Genomic DNA, 12,790 nt, shown 5'->3' on the forward strand with positions numbered 1-12,790 from the left:
GCCGCAGTTTGGGGATGCCTGGCCTAGAACAAGGGTAGCTATCCTGATGTGCTCCAAATGGTTTTGGACAACAACTTCCCATATCCCTGACCATTGGCCCTGCTGGTTAGACTGATGTGAGCTGAAGTTCAACAACATCTGAAGAGCATCATGCTGGCTACCCCAGTGGAAGGGAACATGTATCTGTGTCCAGGTCTCTTATGCAGTGCTATAAAACACTGAAGTGTGCTCTTAATGAACATGAAGCCTTAATGGTGTACATGATAGCATGTATGTTGGATAAATAGACACACATTTTGCTCTGACTATACAGTTATCAAATAGCCATTTTTATGTGGCCTGCAACAAGAAATGTGGTGAGGTTTTTTGTGCTAAGGGGCACTGTTCAATAATGGAATTCAAAGTTATTCACCACCAGCTCCCTTGCTATTTACACATTATTAGTAAGCCAACACAGCCAATTTGTAAAATATTAGTCAGACATAAATACATATGTATATCTAAGCCTTTTAAAAATGTGTTATGGCACATTTTAAAAATCTTATTAAGGTTTAGAGCGGGTTTTTGGGGACACAGGGATTTGTTGAAAAGCAGCTTCTTGAAATAACTGTGAAGTGAAACATAAAAAGTCTTCTTTAGCTTTATCCAGTGCTTTGTTTCCAGTTCAGTAGGTTTCTCTTGGAGTTAGTTCAGCTCTTTGGTGATGTCATTCCCATTCAGAATCAGTCCTGCTCACTGGGATCAGCCAATCCTCATTATATTTCACTGCAAATGGTTCTCCCAAAATTGCAGCTTCCCTGACAACGAGGGGTTTTTTACACAACCAAGAACCAAATGGGCAAATTCTATGAAGCAAATAATAATGCACCCAGAACGTTTCTGTAAATCTATAAGGAACCACACCAGAGCCATTAAGGTAAGCAGATTCTTGCGCTTGAGGTTTGTCTATTGTTTAGGAAAGCTTCCCCCAAATCCTGAAAGAGCCCGCTTGATAAGATAGTCTGGTCCTTTTTCAAACAGACATTTTAAAAAAGACTTCATAGTGAGAACTCAGATTTGACTCATAATCAAGATGGTCTGATTCAAGGAAAGGTCAACCCCCTGCAGATTTCTCAAGAAGTTGGAAAAATACCTGTCCCACAATGAAAACTTCTTCCTGTTGCCATTTCATATAATTTATGCAGATAATGTCACATGACACAGTGTAATTTCCCAGTCTTTGAAGCATCATCTAACACCTCTAAAAGGCAAAAATTCAACATAAGTAACCAAAATAGCAACCTCTTCCTAGCCAGCCTTCAGACTTTTGGAATCCTAGAGTGGGGGAGAACAAATCCATGGTTAAAAAGATGCAGTGATCTAATGCCAGAGACTTGAAGTCTAAGTGGCAAGTGATAACAACAGAAGCAGGAGCTGAGTGGAATCCTGGCTGTGATATAGAAGGGACAAGGCCAAGGAAAACATTGGCAAAGGCAACCCAGGAAGTGTAATTCATTTGCCAGGGTCATTGTTCAACTGGCTGGTAGCCATCCTCCTTCCTGTGAAACTGTTTTATTAATCTTATCTAGAAGATGGTGTGCCCTGTCTCAGCAGGTGACACATGGTATGAGCCTCCTGGACTCATAAGAAGCTACTCTCTGCTTTCTAAGCCCTTTGCAACAGGCTTCTTAATACCATAGCCGACAATCAGGTGGCTGTTGGGTCTTGCAAAGTGCTTTGCAAAGCCCATGCCAATGGTCAGGTCCTGTGAAGCCCTTTCACACAGGTATCAAGGTACCGTCAATCAGCTGGTCATTGGTGCCTGCAGGCCCTGTTCATTCAGCTAAGCCAGTTCTTTACCTGCCTCACACCTAATTTCATTAGCTCACAGGCCAAATAGGAAGGCCTAATTAAGCCTGTAGGTTAGAGGTTCCCCACCCTTGCTCTACTGAGTCAGGTCTTGGTCCACACTAGAACAGCACTGTGTCTACTCACTGACAGGAGCTCTCCAAAGTCTCAGGAAGAGGCCTTTCCCAATCTTGTTGCCTGATTTCCTTTGATCTGCCTGTCCACAAAGAAGAGGACTATCAGGATGGTTATCTTTCCCAAGTACAACAAGTAGTTGGGAAGAAATCTAAGATGCAAACACCTTTCACTAAAGGGGCACAAAGAATATTGGATTGGAGTTGCATCTCTCTACTATGTCCAGTGGTTAGAAGCAGAACCACAAAGGAGAATTGCTTTTTTACTGGATTCAATCTACCGGCAAGAGATTATTGTAGGTAAAGGTAAAGGGACCCCTGACCATTAGGTCCAGTCGTGACCGACTCTGGGGTTGCGCGCTCATCTCGCATTATTGGCCGAGGGAGCCGACGTATAGCTTCCAGGTCATGTGGCCAGCATGACAAAGCCGCTTCTGGCAAACCAGAGCAGCACATGGAAACGCCGTTTACCTTCCCGCTGTAGCAGTTCCTATTTATCTACTTGCATTTTGACGTGCTTTCGAACTGCTAGGTTGGCAGGAGCTGGGACCAAGCAACGGGAGCTCACCCCGTCACAGGGATTTGAACCGCCGACCTTCTGATCAGCAAGCCCTAGGCTCAGTGGTTTAACCACAGCGCCACCTGGGTCCCTGGATTATTGTAGACCAGCACCTGGATTATTGTAGACCAGCAGTCAAATCCTTATATGGGGAACAGCAGCAGAAATACAAGGATGGAGAAAGAAATACGCCATCTCCTTTGATTCTGGAAACAGAATCCTGGAGAAATGGCTGCAGAGAAAGGGAACAAGACATGTCTTAAATATTTAGCTTGAATGAAGGTTCAACCAATCTTGAGTTTAACTACAGTTTCCAGCTTTCATTCTGCTTCTAAGCCAATATTCTATTTTAATACTGGGTCATACCAGATACTAAAGACAAAATTGGTGTCTGGTTGGCCAAAGAAAGAACAGGATGCTGAACTGGGTGGGCCATTGGTCTGATCCAGCAGGATCTTCTAATGCAAAGATGACACATAGTTTTGCTTTTTAAATCCCAAAGACACAACATAAGACAAAGCCAATACCCTCCTGGCATTGCTGGCCGTTTCAGTGTCACTGCCAGCAATATTATTCTGTAGAAGGGGGTTGTGTGAGCAAGTTTTCTGTCATCCTTTGAAAGGCATCATGTTAACAGTAGTCAAAATAGCAGTGCCTCCCGGGGACAACTTCATGCTTTTACCTGGCATGCTGTATCCATGTGACCTTGCCTATCTTTTAGTGAAGTGTGTGTGGGTTTTTTAGCAAGCTTTGCAACAAACAGTAAAGGATCTTTCAGTTAAGCAGAGATGAATCCTTAAAATAATCCTTTGCACAGCTCTCTTGCTGTCTGATACAAAAGAACCCAGAAGACTAGTAGAAGGGTACATAAAGCAATCCCCCCCCACACACAAAAGTCAGTGGCTTTCAAAGGCAGCTCTTTACTTTATTGGTTAAAGGCATGTTATGAAGAAGGGAGAAAGGAGGGGAGGCAGGGGAGGCAAAGCAAAGCAGAGTACAGAAAAGCAAAAGATTACTGTCTACCACTATATCAGCAGTGGCTGGTGCTCATTGCAGCTGGCAGAAAACAGGGATGCCCAGCAGAAGGTGGAACCAAAGACAGTAATAGGTGGAGACAAGGCCAATGACAGGTGGAGCCAAGTAATTCTAGTTTTGTCCCAAACTTCCTGCTGAATTCTACAAGGACAACACTGAGACTAAGGAGGAGGAAGCTGACAGCTGGTTGTAAATAAGAAGGCAGGCAAGAGCTGGCTCACAGCAGACTGAGAGTGGTGGGGCAGTGAGAGGTGTGTTTCCAGCTACCTCCCCCCTTGCCCTTGGAAGCCTGATAAGATGATTCAGCAGAGGGTAGTGTGAGCAATATCATGGGAGGGGTGTTTCTAGGATTGTGAAGCTCCCTTGTTATTTTGCTGTTGGGTGCTGCATGTTTAAGTAATCTTGTTATATTTATAGTACAGAAATGTGGGGGATTTGTATATTATTATATTTGCTATTGTTTTGCTATGTTGTTGTGAATTTTTGTAGTGTTTGTTTGAAATGTATCATTGTGTTGTTTTTTGTTTTTTGCAAGCTTCTTTGAGCATGACTTTTCATATGGAAAAGCGGCATACAAATAAATGGAAAATGAAATGCTTACAATATCCATTCATTATAAGAACTAGAGTATAGGAACAGCTCTGCTGGATCTCACCAGAAGACTATGTAGTTCCACATCACATTTTCCATTGTGGCCATCTAGATACCTATGGGAGGCCAACAAGCAGGACCTGAGCCCATGAGCCCTTTCTCTCAGTTGTTTCGCAGAAACTGGTATTCAGAGGCACGAAGCCTCTGAACCTGTAGATAGTATACTGTATATCTCTCATGACTAATAGCCACTGAAAGTCTTGGTCACCATGAATTTGTCTCATCTCTCCTTAAAGCCAGTCTAAGACGGTAGCTATCACCACATCTTGTGGAACTGAATTCTACTGTTTAACTATGTGCTGTGTTGCAAATAGTTATTTCCAGTATTGTTTTAAGGTTTACCCTAACTAATGTGGTAATGTATTGATATCATTTGGGGTGAACATGGATGAGGTATCTGATCTGTGAATGATGAGGGTTTTAATGTACAATGTTTTAGAGACGTGCTTTAGCGCCTAGCACTGTAACTGCATCGCCTCCCTAGGCACTGATGAGATTGCTGCTTTGCATCCTGTGTGCCTTTTTTTCTACATGTCAGAAGCTCCTGGAAGCTTTTCTTCTACTAGTGGTTCTGTGAAGCACAAAACCTCCAAAACCTCACACCTTTATTTTAATGTAATAAACATTTTAAAGTAATTGTCCAATTTCCAGTTTCTTTGGTGTTTTGAGAGGGGGGCAGTAATCATTATAATTCAGCCTGTGCTAAGATTTGTCTAATGTAATTCAGCATTAATTAGCTGAATCATTATTTTAAAGTGTTAGTGAATTGCCTTATAATTACCACATAATAGTGCTTGTAAACGAGACAATGGAAAGAAGCGACAAGTCCCCCAAATGTGCTGAATTTAAAAGGTGTAACTAAGAGACCAATATAACATGCTGTTACTCTGAGACAATGGCTAAATGTGAGACCATCATTTCCCAAGGGGTAATTTACCACGCCATGCATGTAACTACTCACCACTTGGCAGGACCATTGAACCAAGCTGGGGGTAATTTAACTATTCCTCAGCTTCCCCACATTTCTAATAAAATGGACTGTAACATTCTCACCACCACCTGGCAAGATGGAACAACCAACCAATGCTTTATTGTGAATACATTCATTGGTATGGAATACTGTTACCTTGTTTGTTTGTTTGTTTGCTTGCTTGCTTGCTTGCTTGCTTGCTTAATTGACAAGTCAGCCATTTTATGCTGGCACCCACAGCACTTTTCTCATGATATGAGCAGCAGTACCTATCTTCTTAAGAGGGACCCAGGTGGTGCTGTGGTTAAACCACTGAGCCTAGGGCTTGCTGATCAGAAGGTCGGCGGTTCGAATCCCTGTGACAGGGTGAGCTCCCGTTGCTTGGTCCCAGCTCCTGCCAACCTAGCAGTTCGAAAGCACATCAAAATGCAAGTAGATAAATAGGAACCGCTACAGCGGGAAGGTAAACAGCGTTTCCATGTGCTGCTCTGGTTTGCCAGAAGCGGCTTTGTCATGCTGGCCACATGACCTGGAAGCTATACGCCGGCTCCCTCAGCCAATAATGCGAGATGAGCGCGAAACCCCAGAGTTGGTCACGACTGGACCTAATGGTCAGGGGTCTCTTTACCTTTACTTTACCTATCTTCTTACAACAGCAACAAAAGCACTGCAACAAACCAATCAGTACTACTAGTTACCACTGCATCAAAAGTCATTTGTGCATTGGAAGAGAAGCCAATGCAGCACCCTCAGATGCTGTTGGACTCATAACTCCCAGCTGGCATGACCAATGATCAAGAATTGTGGGAATTGTAGTCCAACAAAATCTGGAGAATGGCTTCTATCACGACCAAGGCCTAAGGTGCCAAATGATTCTGCTGCAATTGCAGTTTCAGATAGACCAGAGTCAAGTGGGTGGATTTCCTCTCCTCTGTGCCTCCCCTCAATTAAGCCATACACATCTAAAACAGTTCTGGAGGAAGTCTTCCTCAACAGGATGTCTCTCCAGCTTTAAATGCAGTCTTGCAAGCTATGAATTCTCTTCATATTTTTCTTGCTTCTCATGATGCTCCTACTCTCAAAGGCCCAACAAGAGTGTTAACTGTTGCCCTGATAACTGGCCTACTCTGTCTGGGCAACCTGTTAACCCTGCAAGTGATTTTTAAAAACTTAGTCCACACCATTCAATCCTAGTTTTGTTGCCTCCCCAACCCAACCCAACAAGCATGTCTCCTCCTATGATTGCAGGAGAAAAACAGGAGCAGGCTCCAGACCACTGTATAACAGCAGCTATCAGCACCACTATACAGGAACTGACTCCCCTTCCTCTGCGTCAAACCTATGTTGTATAGGGAGGTTTCTGGTCAGGAAAGGAGAACACAATAATAGCTCTGCTGAATCAGGCTGATCCTAGTACCGTATCATAGAATCATAGGGTTGGAAGGGTCATCTTGTTCAATGCCTGTAATGCAGGAATCGGTTAAATAATCCTTGACAAATGGCCATCCAAATTCTGTTTAAAAACCTCCAGTGAAGGAGGTTCCACTACTTTCTGAGGGTAGTCCATTTCATTCTCTTCCTAAAGTTTAATCAGAACCTCCTTTCTTGTACAGTGGTCTCTCGACTTATGAACTTAATCCAGTCCGAATGCACATTCGTAGGTCGAAAAGTTCAGAAGGTTGAAACGCGGTTTCCCATAGGGAAAAAAATATTCAGAAAAATTCGTAAGTCAAAAAAACCACATGTAAAAATCGTAAGTTGAGGAAACCGCATTTAAAGCCGCCAACGGTTTCCGTTCGGATGTAGAAAAATTCATAAGCGTGCGGCCATTTGTCCCGTTCGTAAGTTGAAACCTACGGATGTCGAGTCAATCGCAAGTCAAGGGACCACTGTAATTTGAATCCATTGGGTTGGGTCCTACCCTCTGGAGCAGCAGAAAACAAGCTTGTTCCATCTTCCATGTGATAGCTCTTATGGAACTTATAATAGTTTACATCCAGAGGAGGGTAACCTCCCCCACCCCACCCTATTATTATTAATAATAATAATAATAATAATTTTGCCTGATGGCTGCATTTACTTTGGCCAATGTTGCATGCCAGATGTGGGAGTGGCCAAAGCAAAAGTAGATGTGGCTAAAGTAGGCATGGTTGCCCTACATATGTAATAACACACATATCACACAGCAACAGCAGCACAACTTGCATAATTGTTTCTTGAAACCAACATTTTTTCCTGCATCCACCCTCCCCTTCCAGAGGGAGCTTTACCAACCCAGATCTGCTATTATACTGTACCTTCATAGATACATAATATTCATAACACAAAGCAACTAGTTAGAATTTAAATTAAACATGCTTCCCTGAATCACAGAGGCTCACGTAGCAATAGTTTTTTCCAACTCACTTGACCAGTACAAAAGAGAATATTCAAGAGACCAGATTTTAATTGTGTTAGACTAATGGAGAACGAATGCTGTGCAACCAGTTACACTAGCAAGTATACATAACTTGCATGCCTTGCTACTTCTGGATATTTTCAAAGGCCTTCAACAAGTAGTTTAGCATTTATAAACCATTGTAGTTTGTCATATTCTTCTTTTCACTCTTCTGTGTTTTCACTTTAGCAGTGCTATAGGATTTCTGTTGCACGTTTTAAAATAAATTTTGTCTGTTAAAGTAATTTGTGATGTGCCATTAAAATAGGTACATATGAAAAAAATGAGATACTCTTGACAGATTACTCTCAGGGCCAGCCCTACTGTTAGACAGAGTAGGGCAGCTGCATTATATGGCAGATATTGAACAGTGGGTAGTGGAATTAAGATGCTGAATGATGATACAGCTGTGTGTACCACATAGGCTTCCCAGCGTACCTAGTCTGTCATCCTTGGGTATAGAGGAGGGCATTCTCCTGTCAACAGGAGGTTTATAAAATCTAAATGTTTTGTAGCTTATCTCTATTGTGTTTGCAAAGTTTACTATACATTGCTTAGCTAGAATTGTAAATAAGTGGCATAAAAATAGTCAAAATAAGTAATGTCACAGTAGGATTCAATTGCCAGCCCCTGTGGCTTTTCCACATGGAAAGAAAGGAGGCGCCATCTTTTAACAGTTGCTGTATTTTCTCTGTATTAGGTAGAGAATACAGTAGCAAAAATAAGGCAATGGTTAGCTTTGGTTGATGAATGCCTTTGCGATATGATTATTCACAGAATAACTCCCATAATGTAGCCCAAGTGACTGCCGGTTTTGCATTCTGGGTCCAGAAAAAGTGTAAAACATCTTACTATTTATCCAAATCAAAGTTGTTCATTCCTTTATTTCTATGGGCTCCAGGTTGGAAGTGTAAGCAGGCCATTGTCCCCCATACTACTAGAACTGTAAGACAGGTGTAAAAACAAAGCTTTTTGTATCTTGTTCAGACTTGCAGATTACCTGAATCTTTCATATTTTTTTTTTTTTTTTTAGAACTTTGTCCAGGGTGGGAGTACAGCACAATTAGCAAGATAATAAAATATTATTGTAAGCATAGAACATATCTGCTGCTGTTGTTGCTAATTCTGCCAATGGTGGTTCATGGCAGCTGCGACTCAGTGACCTGGTTCTGCACTAAGAGGCAGCCTTTGTTGTTGTTTAGTCGTGTCCAACTCTTCATGACCCCATGGACCAGAGCACGCCAGGCACTCCTGTCTTCCACTGCCTCCCGCAGTTTGGTCAGAGGAGGCAGCCTAGATGGCCTCTTTTGCAGCTTTTGTAGCTGGGGGTCAGTCAGGGCCCTGCCCTCCCAGGCCAGGTGGGGAAAAGGGCCTGCAAGGCAGGGAGCAGGTCTTCCAGGTCTCACAGCCAGGTTTTTCTGCAATTAGAAATAATATACGGCAATAGTATTAGTACCAACATATAACATATAGAAAGTGAAGAATATATGACAAATAGGGAAGCAGAATAAGAGGCGGCAGAGAAACATGTCGGTAAAATTAAAAAGCAGAAATCTGACAAAATAATTTCTCTGCCTTAAAAGTTGGCCCAGTCTCCCTCTTGTAGTTGTAAAATGAGGACAGGTAACAATAGATCTCCTAGACATTTATATGAACATGCATAGAAATATATATGCACCATACCATTGTGCCTCTGCTACCTAATGGGATGTCAAGGACATGATATAACCCTTTTCATTAAAGACTGTAAACCCATAGGAAGTAAGTGAAGGGAAACACAGTAAACATTAAGGGGTGGGGTGCAGGGTGGGGGTTGCGAGCAAAGAAGGAAAACAAAAGGAGCCAGACAGATTAGGACAATAGCACAGAAAACAATGAAAGCTTTATAGCAAATCCCTTTGGAGTTGGTGGCAGTCTTTCCATTGATTCCAGAGGCTCTGGGATTATGTCCAAAAGGAGATTAATTTCTGAAACTTCATGCAACTAAGGGAAAGTTAAACTGGGGGTGGGGGAAGGAACCGTGACACAGGAATTTGGGAGAAATCCCAAACTGCAACCTGCCTCAATGGGCCAGTGTGATGCAGCAGATAAGAGCCATTTCACACTTTATGAGAGTGGCCAAACTCTATGGGTGTCCTGAATATGCTTACCATGGTAAAAATGAAGTGTAGGAAGCAGGATGTTGTAGGAAGCAGGATGTTGTAGGAAGCAGTTGTAGGAAGCAGGATGCTGAAGTGGCTCTGCAGCTGAAAGCTTCTGTACACCTGCCCCAAAATCCCATTGTGAAGCTAGCGGCCAAGTAAGCATCATTAGGTTCATGCAGGAGACCCATCCTCAATCATTAACTTCTCCATATAATACATACTGGTACCATATGTCTAATAATGTATAACCCAGAGAGTAGTGATTACTACCTTGAAGAACAAGAACAACATATGGGCATCTTGAATCAGGGCTAGGGGACAGTAATGGATTGTATGAGGGTGAGCAAACTGAGACGATCTATACAGGACAGAAGGAAGGGCAGCAGCTCTGTGGCAGAGCATCTGCTTTGCACGCAGAACGTCCCAAGTTCAATGCCTCCACTAGGGAACAGACTCCTGTCTAAAACCCTAGAGAACCGCTGCCAGTCAGAGCAGACAATACTGAGGTAGATGGACCAATGGTCTGACTTGCTACTAGGCAGCTTCCTATGTTCCTGTATGCATGTTGGAAATATTTTTTGAGAGATTTCCAGGAATACCAGACTCAAAAACTTGACTTCCACCTGTGCTCCATGCCCCTCTGTTCTGATTCTTCATGAACTTTGGTAATGATAGTGAGCTGCTGAACTGGGCTTTGCTGCTGGATTAGGTATCTCATCTTTAGATTCCACCTAAAATACAAACTTTTCCAGTAAAAAATAAATACTTTAAGGGTCCGTACGTTAAGTCCTTCTTGAAGGTTCCTCCTTCAAGTTTTGCATCTGTCTGTTAGATTTTCCTTCCTGTTGAACAATTGAAGGAAAAGTTTTTAACTGGTTGCTATATAAAGGACTAACTAAGCAATTTGAGACTAATAGTGGAAAGCAATTCTATCTTCTTCTTTTTTACTGATTGCTGGGTTCGTATTTCTGCACAGAAAACCCAAAAAGGTTTCATGCTGAGCTGCTCACGTTGGGGAAATAATAAATGAGGCTAGAGTTATAGCCTAAGTAGCCAGTCAGCTAACTGTCGGGTGCATACCAGTGTTTCTGTTCCTCTAGGGCTAGTTTCATCATTTGCCATCAAGAACTCAAGAAAAAGAATTTTAAAAATAGCCACTATGTTTGTGAGTATAGTGAGTGCTTTAAAAGAGCAAAGAGTAACTTGTGCAGACTTTTTCAGATCACTTTAAGTTATCCCTTTATTTCACCCCTTATCATAATTATAACTGCAGAATAAAGAAACTCGCACTTCTTACAGTAGGCAAACAAACATGCCTCTCTATTGCTGGCTGGATAAAGAGCACATCCGAAATTGAAATGCATAGCAAAGGAAAGTCCAACAGTTCTAATATTTAGCTCCTCGGGAGCATTCCAGTAATTACAGGGTGATTGTGATGATGAAAAATCTGCCCTCAGTCAGAGAAAGTCTTGATTGAGCAGCCTGTTTGAGGCTCCTACACCTTGCACCTTAGAAGAAAACCAGCTGGCTGGAAGCCACTTTTGCTGTGCAACAATATGGGTGCCTGCCAGCCAGTTCTCCTCTAAGTGTAGATTTAATCTGACCCTAATTAAAAATAAAATAAAACCAGCAACTTACATGTTCAGCACAGCATTTTTTTTGCAGAATAAAGCAAATATGATGCAGCAATGAAATGTGGCTTAGTTCACAACTAGCTGCTCTATTATTCTCACATTCACAGTACAGTACAGTCATACCTTGGAAGCCGAATGGAATCTGTTCCGGAAGTCTGTTCAACTTCTGAAAACATTTGATAACCAAGGCGCAGCTTCTGATTGGCTTCAGGAACTTGCTGCACGCAATCAGAAGCCGCCGCGGAAGCCCCACTGGACGTTTGGCTTCCAAAGAACGTTTGGAGAGAGAGAGGAGAGAGAGAGAGAGGGAGGGAGAGAGAGAGAGAGAGAGAGAGACAGAGAGAGAAAGAGAGAGAGAGAGAGAAAGAGAGAGAGAGAGAGAGAGAGAACTATGAAAAAAAAACATGGAAGGAGATAAAGAGGAATTTAAAGATTTGGGAAAGAATGAACATGTCATTGTTAGGAAGAATATCAGTTATCAAAATGAATGTATTGCAAAAAAAAAAGGTTTTCTATTCCAATCAATCCCAGTGATTAACAATAAGAAGTGCTTCAAAGAATGGCAGAGAGATATCTCAAGATTTATCTGGAGAGGGAAGAAGCCAAGAATAAAATATAAATTATTAACAGATATTAAAGACAGAGGAGGCTTCTCCCTTCCAGACTTAAAATTGTATTATGAAGCATTTTGTATTTGTTGGATCCGGAAGTGGATACTTTTAACAAATACAGATCTGTTGGATTTGGAATGTCATGACAATAGATTTGGTTGGCATGCATATTTATGGTATCAGAAGGCTAAAGTACACAAGAGTTTTCATAACCATATAATAACAAATGCAATACAGTAGATAATCAATTAAAATTGAGAGAATACAATGAAGTAAGAGGAGAAGTAATGAATCGGTTACAACACTTCCAGGTAAATGAATTATTTAAAAATGACAAAAAGAAAGGATTTGCTCATGAAATCTCAAAACTCCAGAGAGAAATAATAGAATGTGGTAGAAAAGTATCATGGAGAATGTACAATTTGTTGTTGGAATGGGAAACTAAGGATGAAGAGGTCAAATGTGTAATGATAAAGTGGGCTAAAGACGTGGGACCCAAGAGATCTCTTTCTGAAACGTTTGTTCACACAAGCAAGTCACCACAATCTGGCAGAAATGGTTTGGTTTATTTTGTATCTTTGTAACACAGAGAGTGGCCCTCTATGCATTGGCTGCAAGGGGTGGGGATCAGGAAAAAGGAAAAGGAAAAATTGCTATAAAATGGTTGGTGATCAGAGGTTAATCTGAAACCAAGCTGGGTTTGAGTTTGCTAGTGGCCCTGGTAACCTCTCTCACACATCATGGTTGTTAGCAAATTGGATTTTAAAAATAATATGAGAATTGGAGCT

The 12,790-nt window shown here is 41.8% G+C and overlaps 1 long non-coding RNA gene across 1 annotated transcript; it reads right to left on the bottom strand.

Moving 5' to 3' along the window:
- Positions 1-8,896: 8,896 nt before the first annotated feature.
- Positions 8,897-12,790, bottom strand: LOC148687342 (uncharacterized). The gene is made up of 3 exons (XR_015947723.1): positions 11,515-12,790; positions 10,539-10,599; positions 8,897-9,031 (listed from the first exon to the last, which is right to left on the bottom strand). It is a non-coding gene; the product is annotated as an uncharacterized LOC148687342 (long non-coding RNA).

This window comes from Zootoca vivipara, chromosome Z1, assembly GCF_965207765.1.
Source record: "Zootoca vivipara chromosome Z1, rZooViv2.hap1.1, whole genome shotgun sequence".
Classification (NCBI taxonomy): Eukaryota; Metazoa; Chordata; class Lepidosauria; order Squamata; family Lacertidae; genus Zootoca; species Zootoca vivipara.